At 40.9% G+C, this 26184-nt stretch overlaps 1 protein-coding gene and 1 non-coding gene across 2 annotated transcripts in view; both read right to left on the reverse strand.

The window, feature by feature from the left end:
• Positions 1-26184, reverse strand: part of LOC129047184 (uncharacterized) — a 608921-nt gene that overhangs the window by 463936 nt on the left and 118801 nt on the right. The gene's annotated exons all lie outside the window — the stretch shown is intronic.
• On the reverse strand, positions 2262-2368 carry LOC129049708 (U6 spliceosomal RNA). The gene has a single exon (XR_008512964.1). It is a non-coding gene; the product is annotated as a U6 spliceosomal RNA (small nuclear RNA).

Raw genomic sequence — 26184 nt, forward strand, 5'->3', positions numbered from 1 at the left:
ACCAGGTGGTCAAAAACGCACACCCTCAAGGAAATTGCACTCTAGAGGAGAAACGAGATTAAAAAAAAAAATAGAACACATACCAGCATAGATGGTGATGAACACTGCAGAGGAAAACAGATCAGGGAAGGAGGATACAGAAGGGTACACTGGCTGGGGCTGGGAGAAGGATTATTTTCAACAGAGTGGCGAGGGAAAGTTTCACTGAGAAGGTGACCTGTGAACTAAGCCCTAAAGGAGGTGAAGGAGCAGGAGCAAGTCTCACGGATACACAGGGGAAGAGCTTTGCAGAGGGAGGGGACAGCAAGTGCAGAAACGCCCAGGTGGGAGAGCTCCTGTTGCTCCACCTGTAGGAGGGACAGTAAAGAGCCCAATTTGGGCAAACAGAGGTGGAGAAGTATGAAGAGAACTGAAATGAACATGGCAAAGGGCCAACGCATTGGCCTTGTCACTCATGTTGACACACTGGCCTTTTTCCTTTCGAGAGATGGGAAGATCTGGAGGCTTCCCAGGAGAGGACAAAACCTGACAATAATATCTATTCGCAAACGCTCCTCTGAGGAGCCCGACTCACGGGGTGGATCTTGTTACATGTATGTTGGACACGCTCCACTCCATAACTCATAATTAGGCGCATACGGGAAACAATCCATTAGAAAATAGGGTCTGGCAAAATATGGATCTGGGTCTACCTGATCCTCACAAATCACAAGGCACCACAGGAGTCTGACCTCCAGAAATGTGGCAGAAAGCAAGAACCCACAGACAACGCCAGAGTCTGATTTTCCAGCTATGAGAAAAATTGAAGTTGACAGCTCTTCTCCAGAGACCGATCTAAAAGAGGCAAAGTTCAGTAGCTGCTCAAAGTGTAACTTCCCCTTCAAGCAAGCCTCCAGAAACACAGAAATTAAGCTAAAGCTTAACACTCATCACCAAAATGGAAACAGTAAATCCATGTTAAGGTGTAAAGACAGTTAAAAACAATTGCCTTATTCTACTGCTTTCCATGGAAAAACAAATTTCTTATATCTTCCCAACATACAGTAAGCGTTCAATATTTACTGAAAGAATAAAGGAGGCTTTAAGCCTCCCCACTGGAAGCTGACTTTGTGAACAGGGCCAGCATTCCATGACCATGTTCTGGAAGCCTTCCATCCTAGCAGGCTCCCAATAGGATATCATTCACCTTCCTCCTCCCAAATAGTCACTCAGCAAGGAGTTCTAGATGATTGGAAGTTGAGGACAAGATGATAACACTAAACATTAAGCAGTTTAATTCACTGATTCCTTAGCAGTGCATTCAACCAATCAAGGGAAAGAACAAGAGCAACACCACCAAATTCAAAAGCCCTCCCCAGTGGCCCTCTGCCATTTCTCTTGATGGACATCATTGCATACCTGGGAGCCACCCCAGAGGACATTCCAATGGATGGCAAAGCCCATGGCCTTCCACATCTGGCATCAATTCCTGAGGCTTTGCCAACCATCCCTCCCAAATTGTATTCTGGAAATAACCTTAAATACAAGAATTCCCACTGATAAATAGAGCCTGTCAGTGGTAACATATGAGCACCTTACAAGAAATTTTCACTTCATTTTATTAATGCTAAACTACTGAAATCTCACCAGTTACAAATAAAAGGTCAATAAGTTCATTTTAAAACACTGCCATTTATATTTTAAACATGTTCCTAATTCTTAGTCTACAGCAGGAAAAATGGGTGTCAGATACTGCTTTATCTCATAGCCTGTTCCCAGAATGTAGTAATTGGACCAGGAGAGGTATTAGTGCTATAACTCTATACAGCCCTTTATTATGGCTCACATAGGCTCTTTTAGACTATCTGTCACAAAACACATCCAAGGAGTGAAATAGAAGTTGACTGCTGACCAATCAACTTACAATACACCTTTGAAGGTAAGTTCATAAATTAGAGTCTACCTATAATTCCTATTAAATAGTGCAACTGTCCTGCTCCTATCAGATTTCCAAATCTGTTCTATTACTCAATGCATTATTCAATAAATAACTATGGACATGAAACACTTTATCTCAACACCTAAATGGAAACATGAGCTGAGGAGAAGATAACATTTTGACCACTGAGCATGCTGCCAGGAAGATCTTCTAGTGAGAACAACTCTTAGATAACCAATTCCAAATGCAAGACATCAGATATTTATGGCTAATATAATTAAATGTGACATTATTGAAAAGCAGGTTTTACCCAAGTGATTTATTCTTTCTTTTTTTTAACTTTAAAAACATAGAACACTTCATGAATGTGTGTGTCATCCTTGCGGAGGGATCATCCTAACTTTCTCTGTATCATTCCAATTGTAGTCTGTGTGCTGCCAAAGTGAGCATGCCCAGGTGCTTCATGAAAAAAAAAAAAAAAAATGTGGCCAGGCACGGTGGCTCATGCCTGTAATCCCAGAACTTTGGGAGGGCGAGGTGGGTGGATTGCTTGAGGTCAGCAGTTCGATGCCAGCCTGACCAACATGGTGAAACCCTGTCTTTATTAAAAATACAAAAATTGGCCAGGCATGGTGGCTCACGCCTGTAATCCCAGTACTTTGGGAGGCCGAGGCAGGCGGATCACGAGGTCAGGAGATCGAGACCATGGTGAAACTCCGTCTCTACTAAAAATACAAAAAATTAGCCGGGCGTGGTGGCGGGCGCCTGTAGTCGCAGCTACTCGGGAGGCTGAGGCAAGAGAATGGCGTGAACCCAGGAGGCGGAGCTTTCAGTGAGCCGAGGTCGTGCCACTGCACTCCAGCCTGGGTGACAGAGCAAGACTCCGTCTCAAAATAAATAAATAAATAAATAAATAAAATACAAAAATTAGCTGAGCGTGGTAGCAGGCACCCGTAATCCGAGCTACCTGGAAGGCTGAGGCGGGAGAATCTCTTGAACCCAGAAAGCGGAGGTTGCAGTGAGCTGAGATTGCTCCACTGCACTTCAGCCTGGGCGAGAGAGTGAAACTCCATCTCAAAAAAAAAAAAAAAAAAAAGAAAGAAAAAATGATGTGAACTTTATGGTACAAAAACAAAAAAAAATGAGTTATGAGATTTATTTAATTTTGCACTGCAAGGGAAGGATCATTTTTAATGAGATTCTTCTCAATTTTCAATTAAAAGAAACAACTATTTGTTATAAAAATATCTGGCCTCAACAAGTACAGGAATCATTACAATTCAGGCCCCATGCAGCCATTGCCCCAAAAGAAATGCAACAGGTCAGTGTGTGAAACTCTAATACTAAAACGTATTGCATTTAAGTATACCACATTTGGCCTTTCATTCAGAACTCAGTATATTCTTTCCAAACAGAGGGAAATAATCCCTACTACAAGGAAAGGTTTAAGGCTGTCCTAAGTGTTGGCATGCTGCAAACCAAGTAAGGAGCAGCAGCCACCCTGAGATCGAGTTATCCAAATGCAAGGGCCTAAACCCATCCTTTTCGGGTCCCAAACGCCTCTGCCCTCAGTCAAGGGTGCACTGGCTCTTGGGGAGGACATACCTTGTCAGAAAAGACACTTCCCAAGGAGACAGGTTCAGGAACTACAACATCAAACATCTGGATGGAAAGCTAAACCGAAGTAGTCAAGCTGGGAGAACATCGGGAGCTGAGATGATTGGTACACAGAGATTTCTAGTATGGAAAACACAAATGTTTGATTTAGGTCTGGGTAGAAAGCCATATCTATCCGTCCCTCATGTTGTAGAGTTAAAAGTCTGGGGCGAGCTATATTATTCTATCTTTCTGGATTTCTCACATAATTGTCAAACTTTATTCAAGTGTTTAATTCTAACTGACATTTTTATGTTTATCACACATATAGAGCAAAGTGCACAAAACCAAAGTGTACAGCTCACATTTTCATCAAGTGGACCCATCCCTGTAGGTGTCTAACTGAAATCCAACATAGAGACATGAGTTAAATAGGTCTGTTATGTGGAGGATTCTAACAGCAGTAAAGACCCGATCTAAAGGCTGCCTAGCTTCAGACGACAATTGTAAAATGTAAACACATTTACCGCTTCTGCCTACAGGGACACCACTACCATACTAGAAAGGAATGTAAAAATATGCAGTCAGTTTAAAACACACACACACACACACAACTAGGAATTGAATCATTAGCTAAGATGTGGGGTTGTCTTTTTTCTAAAATAGACTTCTTTCTGCTTTCGCCAGACAAGTTGAACGTGCCTCCAAGACGCCTTCCGAGTATGAGCTGCAGCGAGAGAGAAGCCCACAAGAGGGGCTGCCGCCTAAGCAAGGGCCCTGGCCTGCGAGGCAGGAAGAACGGGCTCTACCTTCACAAATGGTATCTCAGAAGATATGTCAATCCATTTTTAAAATAATAATGCAGTTGTAATAAGTGTCATTGTGTCAAAGAAACAGAGCCACTAGGTGACATATTTATGATAAGGAATTGGCTCACACAACTATGGAGTCTGGCAAACCCCAACACCAGCAGTGGGAATGGGCAAGAGGGCCAATGGTATGGTTCCAGTCCAAAGGCTGGCGGGTTGGAAACTCAGGAAGAAACATTGCTTCAGTACCTCTGAAGGCGGGAAAAGCTAATGTGCCAGTTTGAAGCTTGTCGGGCAGGAGGAGCTACCTCTTACTCGGCAGAGGGTTGTTCTGGTCAGGACTTCAACTGTTTGATGGGGCCGCCCACACTAGGAAGGCCACCTGCTTTCCTCACTCTACTGATACAGATGCTAACCTCATCCAGAAATGCCCTCGCAGACACTCAGAATAATGTTCAACCGGATGCTTGGGCACCCCATAGCCCTGTCGAGTTGACACATTAACTTGACTATCACAATCATATATTAGGCAGGGCAGAGGCAGGCACAAGCCCAGTGCATTGGAGACAGGGGAGCCTGTGGACAGGAGGGGAACAGTTTCAGCCTGCAGAGTTCAGGAGACTCATGAGACACCAATGATGGAAAAGGGTCTGCGGCAAGCATAGAAAGCAAAAGGAGGTATTTGAAGTCCATACACAGAGGAACTCACACAGGAAATCAGGGCTAGGAGTCTGGAGGAACCACACAGGATAAACTATAAAGAGTTCAAAGCAAAAGGCTTCATAAAAGAAACATGGTTCCTCTCTCACAAGCCCCCTTCTTCTGGTTACACCAAAATCTTACACAGCCAGGCTGCTACACCCACAGCCAAGGAGTATTCCCAGGGCACCCATACAAACCTCATACACTCATGTCTAAAAGTCCTTCACTGAGAAGTGAGTCTTGCTATCTGGCCTGCACTCACAGAGCACCCCATCATCCTGCTACACTTCCTCTTTGAAAAATTACCAAATATGTGTAGAAAGCCTCCACCACGAAAAAGAGACTTTAAATGAATACAGAAGAAAGGGGAGACCTGAGGAAACAGTACAGCAAACTTTAAAAGAATATTTTAGAGTTTGGAGTAATGCTAATGCTAATATCCTCAGAGTCATAAGATGATAACACATTCACATGAAACAAGAATAAGATGGTATTTCTAAAAAGGAAACGGAATAAAATAGCTATTGGCAATTGAAAGTATGCTAGCCTAACTAAAATATTGCAAAAAAAAAGGAAGTGAAGAATAAAGCTAAGCAAATTTCCCAAAAAGTAAAACCAAAAACACAAGATGCAAAATAAAAGAGACTTAATAGTACAAATACAAGACCAAAATATAAGACTATTAAGAGTTCCACAGAAACCAGAGAAAGATAATATTAACAAGTTATACAGAAAAAGTTGCTAGAACTCTAAGAACAAAGATTTCTGATTGAAAGGGTACACCAAGTACCCAAAACAATGAGACACATACCAAAATTTTTCATTATAGAATACTAAATATTTTTCATTATAGAATGCTAGCTATTTCTAAACCATAAAGATATTAAAAAGAGCCTATTTATAAAGAGAAAAAAATCAAGATGAAATTGAGCCTCTTAATAGCAACACAGACCACTAAAGTGACACTTTAGATTTCTATACCCAGCCAAGCTATCAGACACTCAAATCTACTTTTCACATAAGCTTTTCTAGGAAGCCTCTTACTGCAAGACGTTCTTCAACAATACAAAACAGTAATCAAGAAAGCAACCCCCCACCCCACTCCCCGACAGTGTCTAAATATCAGGGAATACAACTCAAGAAAGCAGTGAGAAAGTTCTGGGATGACCACTTTACAGCAACACATCTACAAGGCAGCCAGTTTATCTGGCAACAAGATGGCGGGGTGTGGAGGGGAAGGGGTAAAACCAAGAGATTATTCTGGGATATTTATTTTAAAATATATAGAGAGGTTATATAATATAAATGTGTATTGATCTAACGGAAACGATAAAAATTAATATGCAAAAAAATTATTTAAGGAGAAGAACAAGGCAGGAAAAGCAAGTTATACTAGAAAAGAGGCAAACATGATATACTGCCTCACTACTTGGACCTGAAGTAAATAACTGAAATTTCACTGCATCTATAAGAGAGTTCAGAGAGATCATTTCTAAACTGTATTTCACAATGTCGAGAAAACCACATTTCTAAACTTAATTTTGAAATATGGTAGAAACCTCCAAAGAATGAAAAACACACAGAGTTGAAAGTAGTTGCCTTTGGTGGAACAGGACTGGGATGGGAGAGAGGGGCAGAAGAGTATTGATTTTCACGAGAAGCAACTTCTAAACTATTTGAACTTTTAACTACCTACATGTGTTGTTGTAATAATACTTTAATATAAAAAAGTAGTATCCAGATATAACTGTCAAGGGACAGCTGATTATTTTAGCTAAGTTTAGGACTGGTCATACATAAGGAGCTTTTTTTTAGAACATGAAATCAGACTAAAGACCCAGTTTGTTTCTATACTGCTTCCACCACAAAAGAGCTAGTAACTGCTCATATCTGATATCACTCCCCACGATCACTTCCTTTTGCCAGCGGCAATTGACACCTAGATCATGGATAAAAGAAGGGGAAACTGTCATCTGCCCCGTAAGAGTCTAACAAGAAACAAACATGAGTACAGCACTCAGAGTGCAACATTTGTATGTATTCCTTTGAGATGAGCAGGCTGGCTTTCAGCACAGGAGTCTTTACCCTAAAACTCACCCCACAGGGAAATCGAACAGTCCAGTTCTCCCCCTTTAAATGGAAATCACTTTATTCTAAAAAGTATTTGCTCTTATTAAGTTCTCTTGCTTCCTTTCATCCTCTGCCAAATTCCTAGAACATCTTTCTTTCTTCTTTTCATCAAACCACATCCTTCTCCTTTTCTGAGCCAATAGCCCAAGGGGTCATCTTCTTTAACAAGCTTTTCTCTATTCATGTCTACCCAAAGTGTACAATCTGTAATCCATCCATTTATTTCAACATTCTGTGTGTGTGTGTGTGTGTGTGTGTGTGTGTGTGTGTGTGTGTTTGTGAGAGAGACAGAGAGTGTGTTAGAGACAGAGAGACGGGGACAGACAAAGGCAGGGAGTCAGAGAGAGAAAGAAATTTCTTGTCTTGTACTGTGAGCTCTAGGCTGGTCACATAAAATATTTATTATCTTAACCACCTCTCCACGCCTTGCAGGTTGAACGCTCGTTGTACAACTCACACCAACAACACAGTGCCCTCTACTGGCCAGCCAGCATAGCAGTGTTTTCTGCAAAGTAAACAACATTTGGGGCGTGTGCCAGATGAAGTTCAAGTTCTTCATCAATTATCTAATAAGAATCCTCAGAGAACCGATGTCTAAGGAAGAACTGTAATAGCCGTATTGCATTTGGTTCTTGCATATTCACTTATATCCATTTAATATAAAAACACAAAGTACTAGTATTCATTCCTAAGCAATTCTAAAATGTTTAGTCATCTTTTCATTTAATTTACTCATTAGTTTACCCAGAAATCAGAGAAGGAGAATATTAAATTTTGTGGGGACTGGATGCAATTTGTATACAACATGTATACAATTTGGGAATCTTGCTTTAAGAAAAATACAGTATTACGAAAACAAAATTGGGCACAGAAGTGAAGTTTACTTATAATGAAGAAAACACAACATATTACAAATTCATGAAGGCTGAAAAATACATCATGTTATTCAGAAAACATACTATTTTTATTAAATACTATAATATTAATATTAACAGTCTATAATACTTTCCCCCCCATATTTTTAATTTTATTTGTGTGGATAGTTTCTTAGAAAATTTTGTAAATAGTTTGTATAGAAAGAACAGATAATTTATTTTTCCTCTAGCTATAATTGATCAATTATTTTTAATTGATCTTTTGGTAAAGCTTCTTTCAGCTCCACAACTTATCAATATATGTCATGTAAATTTTTATGATGGTTGTCAAATTTAGAGGAATTGCCATGAAATTTCCTTCATAAGTGAAACTTAAAATCTAGCTTCTGGCTCCACACATTTCAAACACTGTCTCTCCAATATGACTCACATACTTCAAGCATAATATACCACACTGATATTTTGATACTTCTAGAAATGCTACACCATATCATAACCTCAGGTGCAGAGGTGGCCAGGAAGAATATTTCTGGTCCTTATTTCTATGCTGGGAGAGCTAAAAATTTACCTGTTCACAAAAGTGACTGCACACCATGTAAATACATCTCTATTATTTCCAACTCAACTTTCCCTTACCCAGGTCCCCAAAACATGCCTCCTAACAGAAGAAGGGCGAGAGGGTGGAAGTTTGGGTGAAAAGACATTGTGTTCTTACCCCAAGCAAGGCTCAAGTCTATTAAATTATGCAAAAATAATTGGCCATGTCTACATTGGTAGGGTCCTCCCTGGGGCCCTGGGGCAGACGTTCTGAAGCGTAAATACCATTAGCTCCCAGAAAATCTGCTTCTGTGGATATATGCATCATCTAATACAAATATGTAAGTGATTTACACATGGTTGTTTTAATAACAACCTATATACGTTTCCAAACTTTTCTCCAAGTTTATACAATCTTACATAGATGTCTCAACACACATATTCACAATCAGAGGGTTGCCAAAGTTCCACAAGTATTAGACATTATGCCATTTTCTGAATTTTTTTTCTTTCTCAATAATATTGCAAAATCCTTGCAACCCAATTGTATAATTCTAATTCATCCTTTTTAATGGTGATATAATATTCCATAATTTATTCAGCCATTCTTCTATGATAAGCATTTACTTTATTTCCAGGCTTTGTATGCTATGAGACATGTCACAATAAAGACCCATGTTCATATGTCCATGAATACTGGTGAGTTTAATTCTAGGAGATCGATTGCCTGAAGTGGAATTAATGAGTCTAAGGGTCACGTGGTTGTTAAAAATTAAACTAAAGTCCACACTGCATTCAGATTTCCTAAGTTCCTACCTAATGTCTTGTTTCTGTTCCTAGAGGAGCATAAATTTTAATATATAGTAGACAACATGCTAAAAGGATTTTCAAACTTCACATTCCAACCAGCAATGTGTTGGTGTATTATTTGCATGCATATTCCTGCCAGCAACAGATATTAACAGTTTTTTTTTTTACAGTACTCAGTCTTATGTCAAGTAAGACATCACTGTCACATTAATTTGCATTTCCTTGACTGCTAATCAAGTTAAATATATTTTCATACATTTGTGAGCCATATCATCTCCTCATATACTTTGCCCATTTTCCTACTGGTTTGTTGATCTTTCCAGTGTCCCTTTGCAAAGCCTCTTGGAATTGTCTGTTAACTCTATTTTATATTATGTAGTTTACATTTAGTAGTTTTCTAGACTATTCATTTGTATAGCAAGTTTTTAATGGCACCTTTGACATACAAAGAGGTCCTGGACATTGGAAATGTTCCAAAATATTTATAGCACCTTGGTTTAGTATTAAGAAGTTCTTCACCAACCTCATTATATATGTAATGGCTAAGATTGTCTTTACTGACTTTTTTATGTCAGTCTTTAATTTCTGCAATCAGAATTTATTTTCACATGTGATAAAGGATAGAGTTCAGTTCTGTGTTCATCCTGACACATAGCCACTTATTTAAAAATGGTACCAGCATAGCCGGGCGCAGTGGCTGACACCTGTAATCCTAGCACTTTGGGAGGCCAAGGAGGGAGGATCACCTCAGGTCAGGAGTTCGTGACCAGCCTGGCCAACATGGTGAAACTCTGTCTCTACTAAAAATACAAAAATTAGCCGGGCATGGTGGCACATGCCTGTAATCCCAGCTACCCAGGAGGCTGGAGCAGGAGAATCACTGGAACCTGGGAGGCAGAAGCTGCAGTGAGCCAAGATCACACCACTACACTCCAGCCTGGGTAACAGAACAAAACTCCTTCTCAAAAAAACAACAACAGCAAAACACACACACACACACACACACACAAAGAATGGTACCAGCACAATTATCCACTCCACTTAACTGAGATATCACTCTTCAATATATTGGCATATATTTAGTTCTATGTCAATTCCCAACCAATTGATTTACAGTAGTTTTATACCTGTTCTGACTCTTGGTAAGGTAATATCTCCCTCTACACAGTATTATTCCTTACCAAAATTTATATAGAGATATATAGATATACAGATATACACACTCACATTTAGTTTCCTATTTATAAGTTTTATATGTAAAATAAGATATATATATATATATATATATATATATATATATATATATATATATACTGTACTGTATATATACACACGCAGGTTAAATATCCCTAATCCAAAAATCTGAAATTTGAAATGCTCTAAAATCCAAACCTTTTTGAGCACTGACATGACACCTCTGCTTTCTGATGGTTCAATGTACACAAACTTTGTTTTATGTACAAAATTATTGAAAATATTGTATAAAATAACCTTCAGGCCAGGCATGGTGGCTCACACCTATAATCCCAGCATTTTGGGATTATAGCGTCACAGTGTCACAGATGCTGCTCCCCTTCAGATCCACAGCCGTGTTCCACACGAGGAGAAACAGAGAACTAGGCACCTCAATACGGGAAGTGGGGCTTCCTCAGATGCCCTCAGCTCCTGTCTCATTGGCCAGAACTCTATCTCATGAATGTTTCTAGTTTCAAGGGTTTCCAACTGGGCACATCTGGAACAAAATTGGTGGGCAATATCTGCCTTGATGGCTTTTTCTGAAATAAGCAAATGTCCAAGACATGGCCTCCTGGTTCCCATACGGGAGGTCGGCCAGATGGTACATTTGGCCCTAATCCACCCCTGTAAGGGAGTCAAACTGGGACTATTCTATACCTTGCATAAATAGGAAAGAGCAGAAATATTAATGGTTTGTGTCTGAGGCATGACAAAAAAAGCATGTACCCATTATAGCATCCATAGAAATGAATGACCTAGAATCAGGAGCTAAAAATCCATCAGCTCCCCTCAAATGAGCCCCGCTCAACTAGAAAATCAACAACTTTCAGCAGGGAGAGCGGAAGAGCTCTCTCATCATTCGGTATTATCTAGGAGAAATATAAAATTGGATTTTCAACAAAGCTAAACATAACGGTCTTTATAGGAAGCTGTAACCAAACACTTGTTAGATCCAATTTCCTCAGAATAACCAAAGCCTGGTCAGGGACACAGAAAGCTGGTTTGTAATCCCAGTGTCAGCTTGGAGAAGCTGCTTGACCTTTCCACACCTCTAGCTCTACACTCTGCAGTGGAGGCCATCATTTTCCTTTCTCTATCGCAGATCTTGCGAAGTTGCAGTTAATTTATAATTCTAGAGCAAGAAAGAATGCCTGTATAGGAGAATATAAAGGAAGGCAAGAATATGTCGGATATTAATAATACCTCGTTAATATTTAATATTATCATAGAATATGATATAGCATATATTGTATATAATAATAATGTTAAGTCATGTAGAGACATCAACATGGTAGCCAGCTGGCAACAGTTTTGAAAGGGAAATAAGTGAGCAGGCTCTCCTGGTAATGTCCACCAGACCTGCGGAGCGAAACAGGGATGTGTATGTCTTTCTGGATACAGATTCAGAACTATAATATCTCTAGAGAGATAGAGTCTCTAGGTCAGATACACTGAGAATAAAAAATATAAAGGGTTGAGGATGTGATAAAAAGTGAAGGCACTTATAGCAGGTCGTGTTTTAAGAAGTCTATGAAGTTAAATTATACATGTGAAGGTGACTTTAACACGTATAACCGTTATAAAACACAAAATGATTTTACTAATCAGACTTTAAAACTAATATCAGACATTAAGGTTATATGAAAAGCAAGAAAGAAAATAATGGTCTTATAAAAGGAAAAATATATCAAGGGGGTTTATGTGGTTTTGAGAAAAGAAACTGGAAGAATAAAGGGTATATGTCAATAGATCTCTTGAGAGAGAGAGAGAGAGAGAGAGACTGATTAACAGGTATTTCCAATGAGTTGTGACCACCAACCCCCCCCCCGAAAAAACAAATCCTACTTAACAAGTCTAATAGAAGTTTTATCATCAGCAAACTTGAGACTGGAGTCAAAGCAATTTCAGACCCATTCAATCCAATAATTCTAAAACCAACACATACACTATTTTTGGTAAAGTGACTACTATCAAGATATCTCACATAAGAAAGAGGAAGACAGGTAAGAGCAGTAATTTCCCCAACAACTAAACAATAACTGTAAATTCTCACTAAAAAAATACAATTCTGAGAATACAAACCAAAGTTAATAGCATCCGATGGCCTCAAGCCCGCTGACCCAAGCAAAGATTTAGAAGTAATGAGAACAACAGCCTGGTTTAGGGGTATGCACTCACTAGCAAGGGGACCATAGATCATTATATGTGACCTTTCCCATCACGCTATAAAGTGACTCTGTCTGAGAACTGTATACTTTTTTTTTTAAAAAAAAAAAAAAAAAAGGAAAGGAAAGATTTTTAAAAATTGTTCTCAATAAACAATCTAACTACAACTTCTGAAAAAAACATACGAAATAGATGTTAGATGAAAAACGATTTTAAAATAATAGGGTACCAATCAGTTCTATCTCTTCAAAATCCTATACCAATTACCAATCCACAAATAATTCTATCAACATAATACCTAATCCTCATACCATTTATATAGACAATACTGAATACTAACGGTATTCAATGCAAAACTGAACTGGGGTAGCAGGGTAGTGGGGCACAAAAATACCAATGTGCAACTTTCCACTGGAATGAGGCAGAGGGAAGTGGACTGCAAGCCCCCACTAGATTCCTTCCAACGTGCTCTCCAGTGCACTGCATACCCATGTACATGACAGAATCATCTCTTGCAGCTCGAGGAGTTCAGACATAGAATGTTACTTCACAGTGCTTGTAAACATTTGGATAACCATTAGCAAAGGACAATCTCCAAATCCTACTGGAGAAGTTTTATTTAAAGATCTACATACCTTGTTTGGCTCTGAGCTGCTATCTTGCACCCAGTGTGTGTGCACACACATCTTTATGCCTCTACCTACCGAATGCCGGCAACAGGCTCAGAGTCACATGCCACACCAAACTTGCCATTAAGGATTCAGGCTTTATCCTGTGGCTTGTTTTTTTAACCCAAGGACCTTAATTTTCTTCACAAATGACTGTATGACTATCCTTTTCAGCATCAGAGTGTATGGCATCTAATCAAACTGAAAGATCCATAAGATAAAATATACAGAGTGTTTAATTATTTTTCCAACATCTTACTCCTTCCAAGAAGGAGTTATTTCTTTCTACTGAGCACATGAGGTCTTGTCCTGGCCCCATGTGCAAATGGAGGCTGAGTTCTTGTGGATTTGGATCCTCCAAATGCCCAAGGGTAGCACCAGTGCCAAGCGTCTCACCCAGAATGCAAATTCCCATCTCAGCACAACTTCTGCAGCTGGAAAGTTCTGTATGAACGCCGCTTCATGGCTTTGTTCCTTGTCAGCATGCCAACCACCCTTTCCAACCTCACAAATAGTAGGGCTATTTCCCTTTTCATTCAGCTCTCTAATAGGCTTCTCTGCTTGGGTATGTCATTGATTTCTTCTCAACCAGTACCCATTTCCACAGAAGGAGACTTGGACTAGGTCTCGATGCTGCACAGGGCAACCAGCAGTCACCAACTCATCACACAACTTTGCATAAGTCCCTGTTTCAACTATACAGTGAGGGGTGAGGAGCGAAGCCAAGTGGCAGCTCATGTCTCTTCTAGACCCAATATCAGAGAGGCGCTTCCACCCAAGCAGCACACTGATCCCACCTGCCTAGTCCTGGACATTCTGCCCCCGCTTGGACACCTCCACGACAGCACTCTCACCTGGACAGCTCTCAATGCCCAAAAGCTCGGTCAAGTCTTCCCCAAGTGGTCTCTTCTCAAGCTAATAAACAAAACCACCACTCGGGTTTGACAATGCCTCTTAAAATACATAGCAAAACAACATCCATGAAACACCCACCATACCTACAGACTAGAAACCAGAACCCACACAATGCCAGCCTCCAGGTGTGTCAGTCTAGAGCACGGCACACAGACCATGACACCGTGCAGTGCCAAGCACGACAGCCATAACAAGCAGGTGATACGACACGTGCACACAGTCATATCTGAGTCCAAAGGACAAGTAGGAGTGAATTCGTCAGTGTTCTAGGTAGAGGATCCACCTGCTACCACTGTTCTTCTGAATATTATCATAGCAGTTACTATTTGTAGCTTACTATTAGCAGCTTAAAAAGTTAACTTGCCCTGTATCACCCAAAAAGCAAGTGACAGAGGCATGCTTCACACTCCTGTTTGCCCTACCCCAGACTCTAAATCACTTTCGTTGGGTTCTAGTACCCTGTGGGAATCAGATGACAATAATGGACACTCTCCACAGAAGAAATGAACATATGCCCACTGGCAGCATTCTAAGCTTCAATACTTGACAGTAAATTCATTTTCCCAATGACATGATGATGAGGTTATAATGAGGCTCAATGAGGATTTTTCTGAATTAAACTACATAGCCAAATAGCTCCCGTTTATTTCTCCTTTTTCATTGCCAGTGCCATCATGGCTTATTGGAAATCCTCACCACATCACACCTCCTAATTGCCTGAATCTATCCACAATGACACATGACTGCTGTCTGACATGCCACACACCCCGTGATCCAAATCATAGCCAGCATTTGAGAATTTATTTTTGAGGCACTTGACATTACTTCAGAGGGTTGCTTTCTAACTAAGAGTTAGGAAGCGAAGACAGGGTATGGGATCTGAACTTGCATTGTTAATAAATTCATAATGCCTCTCTTGAGCTCCCCAGCCTGTAATTAAAGGGTTCAACATTTGCTTCCACGCATGTCTTTCCAATGGTTGCTCCCCCTCCAGTGCAAACCTCTGCTTCAGACACGCATGTCTTTCTGTGTCCTGAACTCACCCTCCTTTCTTCTAGTCCTACTCCTTTCTGGAAAACCTGGGCTGTTCTACCATCCACTAAGACATCTCCTCAGAGCTCCAGGGGACAAACCCTCCCTTCCCTGAAGTCTGGGAAAATTACCTCGCCCTTCAGCATTGAGCTTTATGCTACCTTCCATTACAAGTTAACCATGGATGTGTGTCTTGTCTGCATTTGATTATAAATAACAGAAGACTTCCCATAACATATTATAGTGTAATAACTATGTTTTCTTATTTTCCCTACCCTACACTCTGGCCCCTGGGGCTTCACTGACCCTGGGAGGGCACTGCCCCTTCTAGGGCTAATTCCTAGAAATAGCAAACAACTTGCCAGGGAATATGTCTTTCACATGCAAACCAAACAATCCAGTCTGTGCTGTGCCTCCCAGCTGCCTCCCTTAAGAAACTCTCACTCATCAAGCCTGCCCTGATCATTCCAGAGCCAGATGCCAGACAACCAGAGAAGCCCTTATGTCCAGAGCTCACTGAAATTATCCATACCAGCCAATTCTAAACCTGCTCATCCCGCCTTGCCCTTCTCATGGAAACCACAGGGAAGGCCACCGTCCACGCTTCCTAAGCCACCTGGAGCTTCCGTGTGTGGCCCTGGGTGGTGTGCCAGCCTCCTGTTTCTAGGGAACTGTGAATACAAACTTCTTGATGATGCTCCTTTCTGTGTCTGCAGGTCTTACCATCCTTGATTAAAACCAATCCCAGGTACATTTTTAAACACATGACCTCTGCATCTCTTTCATGCCTCCCGCTTTCTGCCCAACCATACTTCTAAAATAGTATTACATCATCGAGTAGAAGTCAAGTATGTCAAAGAAATACAAACATGGGTTGAAGAAGACAGGCATTCAGGTTTAGTTTTTCAAAAGTGAAAAAATACATAAGGCGTAGAAATAAAAAAATGCACAGGGAATATATTTACATGCCTCAAAAATGTAAAAATACACAAAAAAGTTTTAACTTAAAATTATATATATTGGTGCCAGGTGGCTCATGCCTGTAATCCCAGCACTTTGAGAGGTTAGGGCAGGTGGATCACTTGAGTCCAGGAGTTTGAGGACAGCTGGTGCAATGTGGCAAAACCCCACCTCTACAAAAAGGACAAAAAAAATTAGTCGAGTGTGGTGATGCATGCCTGTGGTCCCAGCTACTCGGGAGGCTGAGGTGGGAGGATCACCTGAGCCGTGGAGGTTGTGGTAAGCCAAGATCGCACCACTGCACTCCAGACTGGGCAACAAGTGAGACCCTGTCTCAAAAAAAAAATTATATATTGGGCCTCAGTTTACCACTGTTATTAATCTCATGGTCTTTATATTCTGCTTTAATTTCATTTCACTTTAGTTCATTTCTCTAACACTGTATGAGCACTCCACACAATATTATGGAGTTAATCCATGTCTGCAGTGTAACACTAATGCATTGTTTTAATTGACTAAGACATTTAAAACCTTCAGTAAGTTTAAAGGTGTTATTTTAATGAGACAAATCTTACCTGCATATCCTATGATGTTACACCTGAATGTTTCAATTACACCTTCAGAAAAGCTCTACAATAACATAATTGAGTTCACTTGAATTCTCTAGGGCAAACAAGAGCCCTCTCTCCCCAGCAGTTTCTAATAACTTGTGTGGCACCTCGCTCACCCTATTGTGCCTTCCTTCCAAGTCCAGGGAAACAGGATCTTAGTGATCTATACCATACTTCAAGATAAGAAGGGAGCAGGCAATACATTTATGGAGGGCACTTTGGTAACTATAAAATGAAGGATTTATGAGGAAATAATCTACTCTTCCCCCATGACACACACGCCTTGGTGAACTGTGGGGTTGTCATGTTTGGGGAGTTTCAGCTGTGCTACCCTAGGACTAGAGGGTAGCATAGCTGTCCTCTGCCCTTGCTGTCTTCTCTGCCTGGTATCTTCCTCCCACCCTGCTCTACCTCCTCTTTCTCACACCTTAACACATCATCACTTCCACAGTGAGTTGCTCGTTGGTCTTCCCCCACCCTATCCCAACTTTTCCTTATGTCTCCTGTTTATTTTAACAGCCCTTATTATAATCTGAAGTTATCTAGTTCTTGTGTTTACTGTCTGTTTTCCTAACTGAACCAGCTCAGGTAAGCACTCCACAAATATTAAATAAAAGAGTACACTGGAGAGGAGAACCAGTACGTGTCTTGGCAGAGTTTGAGGTAATAGCCACACCATTCCTGAATGAATAGAATATGATGTCCCCAACGAGAAATTATTGGCATCCAACCTGGTAATTAATATATGTCAGGCAATTGACCTTTAAACAAATCTGCTAGATAAGCACCAACTTACAGAGGTGGAAACGCTCTCGAAGAAGGTGCTGACCGGCCCAGGCTCACGTAGCTAGGCAATAGCTAAACCAAGATTCAACCCCCCAAACATGACAACACATGGTTCACCAAGGTGTCTGTGTCATCAGGGCCAAGTGTGTCTGGCTCCAGATCTCATGTTCTGAAACATTCCACCGGATACAGATTCAGAACTAGGCATTATTTGTGAAGTAGGGTCTTATATATAGCTCTACCTGCAAGTCACACTCAAGACTCACCTCCCTCTAGGTTTGTTTCTGTGAGTAACACATTCACCTTTGCCAAGTCTTCCTTAAATGCTGCACTCAATTTAGTGAGGGTTACTATACACTAGGGTCTGGGCCCATAGTTGGCCTGAGGGAGTACTAACAGGTAATTAGGCCAGAATATAGGGCAACAATGGGCTCAAGACAGAGAATGGATCTTGGGGGCAGTTATCCCCTGCCACACGGAGATTCTATTTTATTGTCAAATATAAGGAATCTCGGTTTTACTTTCCTTAACCAAAGTGTCCATTTCCTCCTATGTACTGATTAGGAAAACACATTAGCACTATTCTGTATATAAACAGTCTCCGGGTACAGGACTCAGTATCCTGCCACCGAAGATGAAGCACAGTGGCTAAAGCATGAGCTCTGCCACTGCACTCTTGGGTCTGCCATGAGCCCCAGGCTTGTTATTTAATCAGTCCATGCTTCACTTTCATCATCTGCAAAACGGAAGTCAAATATTGAGTTAATAGAAATAAAATGTTTATAATGGCATTGGGGACATAGTATGTTCTCAACAAATGTTAGCTCTTCCTAATATTATTTAAACCCCTACCTTCATTTTTACTTGAATACGTCTGCAGGGTGTTAAAAAAAAACTTTTCAGACTAGATTCATGCTATCTAATATCATCCTATGAGCTTGGCGGAGGTAGGGTATTAACAGGATTATCCACATTGGCCAATTCCATGACCAAAAAGACGAGCTTACCTGTTAAGCACATCATCAGTAGCAAGAAAAAGGTAGACTCCACGTCTGACAGACTGAATCTGTAGTATCATTGGAGAATTTGTGACAACCAGAAATAGATGTGCACATGTAAAACAAGCATTCTGTAGAATGGGTGATCATGGAAGGACTCGAGTCCCTTTGTAAGGCAGAGCTTACTGATTTATTTCTATCATGAGAAATTTTAAAGGTGAAATATCAAATTCTATTAGTGAGAATCCACTATGTGAAAATCCAAGCAGGCACACAAATATTGCTGCTGTATTTACTGCCTTGATACTGATGTTTTCCTCACAAATATGCATCATTCATAGTATGAGCACCTGTTCATGTCTCCAGCACTGCAAGTCTCACCCTATTGACCATTAAATCCTAACAACGAGCATGACACCTGCCCCGTATTGGGTGCCCAAAATTTTCAACTCATATCTGGAGCACGTGTGTCCACATATATGGGTATACAGCATACGGATCAGGTGAGACAGGCAACAATTATAATGAACAAGTGCTAGACAATGAAAATCTTACTTTTATTATTATTATTATTATTATTATTATTATTTTGAGACGGAGTCTCTCTCTCTGTTGCCCAGGCTGGAGTGCAGTGGCGCGATCTCGGCTCACTGCAACCTCTGCCTCCCGGGTTCATGCCATTCTCCTGCCTCAGCCTCCCAAGTAGCTGGGACTACAGGCACCCGCCACCATGCCCGGCTAATATATATATATATTTTTTGTATTTTTAGTAGAGACGGGGTTTCACCGTGTTAGCCAGATGGTCTCGATCTCCTGACCTCGTGATCCGCCTGCCTCGGCCTCCCAAAGTGCTGCAATTACAGGCGTGAGCCACCGTGCCCGGCTGAAAATCCTATTTTTAAATAGTTATCTTCAAGAGGGAGATACACTAGGAAAAAGCAGTGGTCTAAATGATAGATATTTGCTTAGGTTGGCTTAAAACACCTTCAAATTCTCCCATTAACAGAAAAATAAACTAACACTGCAGAATCAAATAAACATTCATGCACATTCATACATTAAAACAGCCTTTATTTTCCCCTGAAATCTGAAAAAGTGTTATCTAAACCAAATTAGATAGTGCAAACTCAATTTTCATTCAGCTATTAAACGTTTTATTTCCCTCAATAGTCAGGAATTTAATAGGCAATCAGTCCTAAAACTAACCATTCTTTTGAATGGTTAAATTAAACCTAAAAACTACTCTGTGTTTAACTCAGTCTAAAATGTGTTGGAGTAAAATATGAAGCCTACAAATTTCACAGAAATAATAGCTCCTTTCATGACTTTAATCACACATAATATTCCTTCTGTTTTTGATACTACTAATGGCCCACCTCAAACTTCAAAGAATTTCTCAAATCAGGTGATTAACCTGTGTTGATCATGATGCATCACATATTGTGGACGCCCCACCACCTGTTCACATGAAGAACACGCACCTGCAGGAGGTGACTGGTCCTCTGAGGGCCCCGCAGCCTGCCGAGGGAGTCAGACCCTGCACCTTGGTCTCATTAGCACGATGGTCTCAACACTTCAGCACTGTGCCAGCCAAACATAAGCCATGCCCAGAGCAGCTTTACATCCAAAGGGCTGAATTAACACATCAACCCATGCAAGCAGATTATAATACTGAGATTTCCCATTTCCTCCTGATATTTTAATAAGAATATTAAATACTCTAGTACAAAAGCACAGCAATGCATTAATCCAAAATGTGACCTGCATACAAAGGTCAACTCCACCTGTGCCTCTCTAAGAGAACAAAGTGTTCCTCTAGTAAACAGGACTTTTTTTTAAAATCCTGGGCTATTAGAGATCAGAGCACCTGATAATCATCAAGCCCTGTTACCTTTCAATTTACTGATAAGGAAGACAACATTTCCTGAAAACCCGAAGTGTTCTGGGCACTACGCTCATCATGTGTTTGTTCACATGTATTTTGTTTTTTTGCATCCTTTATTTAGCCTTCAAATATCCACTCCTTTTTGCCAGTGAGGAAATCGAGGCCCATTTAGATTAAGTCACTATTTATTTTTTTCAAATTTCCTAACTAAACTGTTTCTTTCAGCAATTAACTATAATGTGAAAAGAAAGAAAGTACTCTCTCCTCTTCAATGTAGATTTCATGCAGGGGTTCAAAATAAGCCAGACGCAATAGGAAAATGATCAGGTGGTCTAACATCCAAGCTGGAGGTGGCACATGAGCCAGGGGTGTGAGACTCTCAGTTTCCCAAGAGCTGCTTCCATGTGCCAAGATGCTCCCAATCCTTTTTTTCCCACCCAGTCTCCTCTTCAACAATGATTCATTTTAATTACATAATTACATAAAGTCATCAATTGCAGGAATGGCTTCCTACAATTAAACTTGATAAAATAGTCAAGCAAAGAAAGCCCACACCCTCACTCCTTCCACAGGACAGCACCTTTCAAAGAAGTCAGACAATACAGCCAGGTTACCCTCGGGTGTTTCACGGGGAACATCTAGTGTTGGAGCATCCAGCCTGAATGTGCATGAGCCCCAGTGATGACAGTTCTGGTGGATAAACTGCTCAGTTAGTGCTGCCTGTATAAAGATGAACAAGAATCCTGTTCTCTTTGTTCAAAGGGTTTTAATCCAGAAAGATGAAATATATTCAAACCAAGCAGCTTGAGGTGTACAGCTCAGATCAAGGTATACACAGTATGAAACTGTCAGAACAGCCATGGGAAGTACAAAAGTGACTTTAAGCTATAAAAATAGACAGGGGTCTAGAGCAGTGGCTCATGTCTATAATCCCAGCACTTTCAGAGGCCAAGGCAAGAGGATCTCCTGAAGTCAGGAGTTTGAGACCAGACTGGGCAACACAGTGAGACCCCATCTCTTAAAAAAAAAAAAAAAAAAAAAAAGGAAGGCATGCATGGTGGTGCATGCCTGTGGTCCCAGCTTCTTGGGAGGCTGAAGCAGGAGGAGGGCTTGAAGCCAGGAGTTGGAGCCTGCAATGAGCTATGATCATGCCACTGCACTCCAGCCTGGGTAACAGAGCAAGACTCTGTCTCTTAAAAAGCAAAAATAAAACCAAAAAACCAGATAGGTGGGAAGAGAGAGCAGAGAAAAGGTAAGAAAGGGTCCCTCCACCTCCATCTGTGCTTTCCAGCTCTTTCCACACAAGACTCACAACCCCACAACACCTCACCCAGTCCTCATCAACCCTTCCAGATCCAATTCTGCTGCTTCTTGGACTCATTCAAACCCCTTCTCAGCCTCTTACACAGGCCATTTCCAAGGCAATGGCACACTCTGGCCTTTCCTGAACAAAGACAGGTGGTAAAGTGGGTTGGAAGAAGTCCAGCCCCACCCTGGAAGGACAGCTGCAGGAGGTTATAACTGGAACGTTGTCGACTTCCTGTTCTTGTTGCGTTTGCCCAAATGTCCTCAACGTGCTCAGGAACAACCACCAAGGTGGGCTTACATAGGTGTTTGGTTTGGGAGGTAGTTGGCCACAGGGAAATCTGCAGAGACACCTAATTCAGACAGTTTAAGAAGCAGAATCTTAAACAGATTTGAGAGGCAAGAGATGTGAAGAGAAAGCAAGCTGTCACCCAAGGGCTGCTAGCCAGCAGAGGGCCTCCAGGGAACTAGAAGGACATTGCAAAGCTCCGGGCTAGACCCCTAGGTCTGTGTGATTTTGCTGACATCACTGTGAAAAAAGAAATTATTACAAAGTCGAATTCGCTCACAGCTAGAAGGATTCGGACAGAAGGTGTCCAAAACAGTAAAAGGGAAGATGCTGTTAACTGCGTTTGAAAACAATTATAAAAATGTCAGAAGCTTCAAATCAGTTTTTATCCTTATGTTTTCAGTTTTTTAAACACAGATGATGGCCCTGTGAATATCAGAACAACAGCAAAGCACTTCTAAAATATAGATGCAGATACCACAGAGCCTGCCCCTCATAAAAACAAACAAGCAGGCAAACAAACAGAAAAGCGGGCTGTGTCCCCACAGTCTCCTCTCTTTTCATATAATCCTTCCTACCTTCATCCCTGCCAAACAGGCTTTCATACCCTTTGCAGCATGGCTTTGTTCCCAGGAAACCTAATAAGATATTTATGAATGTTTCAATATTGGCAGCAGAGTTGGCAGCAGGAGTCTCTGCAGTGGCAGAAAGGTCAAAGCGATCCCTCCAACTACCCCCACCGCCCGCCTTGGAGATTACATCTACTATACACACAATTAAATGCAGCAGACCCAGACTGATCTTTTCCTTGTAATTTTTTTAATCACCAAAGGATTAAGAAACAGAAGTACATTATTCAACACAGCAATTCTAAGTGGGTCCCTTAACAGACATTGACCCACATGTGTTTTCTGATGTCACCTAGGTTCTCGTTGCCACAGACCTTGGACAGCTCCCTCTCCCATGCACCACCCTGGCTCTTCCAACCCTTCTCTCTCCTCAAACTCTCCACCCTACCCCAGCCCCTTCACTTTGAGCACTCTGCCTCCTCCCCATTTCATGGGGTACACTGAAGCTTTAGAGTGGACGTGATTCACCTTGACACCCACACACACAAACCGACTCCCAAAGCTCTTTCCACCCTATTGACAAAGAAGTCTCTCTTATTCTTGCCCAAATCAATAAACATTGCACCTGAGCTCACCTACTGGCAGCCCTCCTTTCCTGGTTAGCCCCTACACCTCCCAAGGCCCCTGTGCAACCTCCCCTCCACATTCCTTTTCCTGACCCTGAAACAGAGATCATCCCTGAGGTTTTCTGCCTTTGGTCTTTATTCAATGCACTGAACCATCTTTTCCATGTATGGCTGAAATTAGCACCAGTGTACTCATCAAATGGTTATCAAATTCACCCCCAGCTTGGATGTCTACCACAAGCTCTGTCTAGACCAACATATTTAACTTCTCTGGATACACCTACCTGAATGTCCACAGACTCTGCAAGATCAACGTGATGACAACTGATGTCTTCACTTCCGGTTCCTGCGTATGTTTAGTAATCCCACAATGAGCTTTCTCAACCAAGCCAAAGAGTTGAGAAAACACCAAGGAAGCAAAAATAAGAAGCATAAAACAAAAAATATCCTACCAAAAAGTTACACCAACAAATGGTTTAAGCGTCCCCATCAAATGAAAAAGGATCTCTGTGGGGATTTTCTTATGTAACTTCAAAAAATTAAAAACAAAGTTATGAGTAGTCATATAACACAAACATGAGCAAAAAGAAAGGAAAGGCTAAAATAGTAACATCACCACCAAGTTTAAGACAGAAATAATTAATGAGCATAAGGCCAGAGTAAAAATTACAGCCACATTACCACCAGTGTGGTACACTTTATTTTACATAAAATTAAATTTTACTCAAAATGTAAATTATGTTTTACATGAAAACATGTAAAACAACATTCACAAGCAAATGGACCAAGAAAGCTGTAACAGGAGATTGATGCTATTATCAAACTGACTAATTGGACAGGCTAAAAATACAGATTCAAAAAATGTAATTAAAATGTCTAAACAAATGAATTTTGGAGCCTATGGAGAATACATCTTCCTTCCAAGCACAAAGGGAAACCTGGAATAAGTCCCTCGCTCCTCGTGCAGGCACTGAAGCAACAGGGAATGGACCCCACATCCTTGGACCACCTCCATGTCTTGCCAGTTTCTTTTGCCAAAGGAAACTGGGCCCCACCTGCCTCAGACACTTCAAACAGCAGGGGCTGCGGTCACTGTAATAATGAGCCAACAGGTAATGGAAACACTTTCCCCACCACGATCAGAGCACAGCTTAGGGTCCATTCAACCACAGGATTTCAGAATTGAGGGAAACCTTGAAAACTCTCATTAAAGCCCTTCCCTTCACACAGTAGGAAACTGAGGGCTTGTAAGACACAGTGCTACATCTACAGAAACACGACTACACAGGGTAGGAGGAGCTGCACTCAAAGGTTAGAAACAGTGGGAGGGTCCAGACGGGGTCAAGGCTGGGCATCTTGTGATGATGGCTGAGGGCGGTGATGTCCCCAGTGTGTTTCACACCAAGAGAATTTTTTTTGTAAGCAACCCCCTTCTCTATGTGGCAAAATTTCTTTCAGTGATAACTATAAAGAACATAAAATTGACCAAAAAAGAAACAAACAGCAAAAATAGTCTTTATTGAACTTGCATCTAGGCCAGGCACGGTGGCTCATGCCTGTAATCCCAGCACTCTGGGAGGCTGAGGCGGGTGGATCATCTGAAGTCAGGAGTTCAAGACCAGCCTGGCCAACATGGTGAAACCCCATCTCTACAAAAATACAAAAATTAGCCAGGCATGGTGGCAGGTGCCTGTAAACCCAGTTACTTGGGAGGCTGAGGCAGGAGAATCGCTTGAACCCAGGAGGCAAAGGTTGCAGTGAGCCGAAATCACACTACGGCACTCCAGCCTGGAAAACAGAGTGAGACTCCGTCTCAAAAACAAAAAAATAAAACTGCATCTAATCATGCCAGTAAATAAAATAATAAAAATTTTTATAGTCCAAAAAAAAAGAGAAAAAAGCACAAGTATTTATTCAATGGTTTTCATATCTATCTATGTAACAACTTGAATTTTGATCCTTTGGTTACAGACTGATACAATATTTATGTCATTAATTGGCAAGTAACTAATAAGTGAAATTTAACAAAACCAATGCTCTGTCAAAGGTATAAACATCTACTAAATCATACCACTAATGTCACATTTTCTTTTCTTGACTTGGTCTTCAATTTTAAAACAATGAATAATTATGAATGAATTTCAATTTTAAGAATCTAGGAAAAATTTACCAAACTAAAATGTGAGCTTACCAAACAAAATATCATACCCTGCAGTTCATATTCTGTTTTGCTGTCTTAAATGTTAGATGTAAAAACCCCCACGTGGTCACATAAAATGACAGAATCGAAGTCACTCAAGTTCTACTTTCTTAGTGTTTATAAACGCTGTACTGTCACTATTTCATCGCTATTATTTAAACTCAAGCACTGGGCATGGTGACTCACACTTGTAATCCCGGCACTTTGAGAGTCTCTGCTGGAAGGATCACTTGAGGCCAGGAGTTCAAGACCAGCCTGGGCAACATAGCGAGACCCCATCTCTATGAAATAATCATAAATAAGTACATAAACTAACTAACTCCAGAATATGTAGCACCATGGGGCTCCTGGAGAGCACTGTGTCCAAAGGGAACTCCGGAGCTGTCCTAACTCTTAGGACCTTGCTCTCAAAATGCACACATACAGTTCAGTTGGTTGTGGGCAATGGAGACAGAGGGTTAACTGGGAGTGCTCCTAATGAATTTCCATGTAGAATATAATGGTCACTTAAAAGAAATAAATCAAGTCCAACAGCACTTTAAAAAAAAAGAAAACGTAAAT

The sequence above is a fragment of the Pongo abelii genome, chromosome 14 (assembly GCF_028885655.2).
Source record: "Pongo abelii isolate AG06213 chromosome 14, NHGRI_mPonAbe1-v2.0_pri, whole genome shotgun sequence".
Taxonomy (NCBI): Eukaryota; Metazoa; Chordata; class Mammalia; order Primates; family Hominidae; genus Pongo; species Pongo abelii.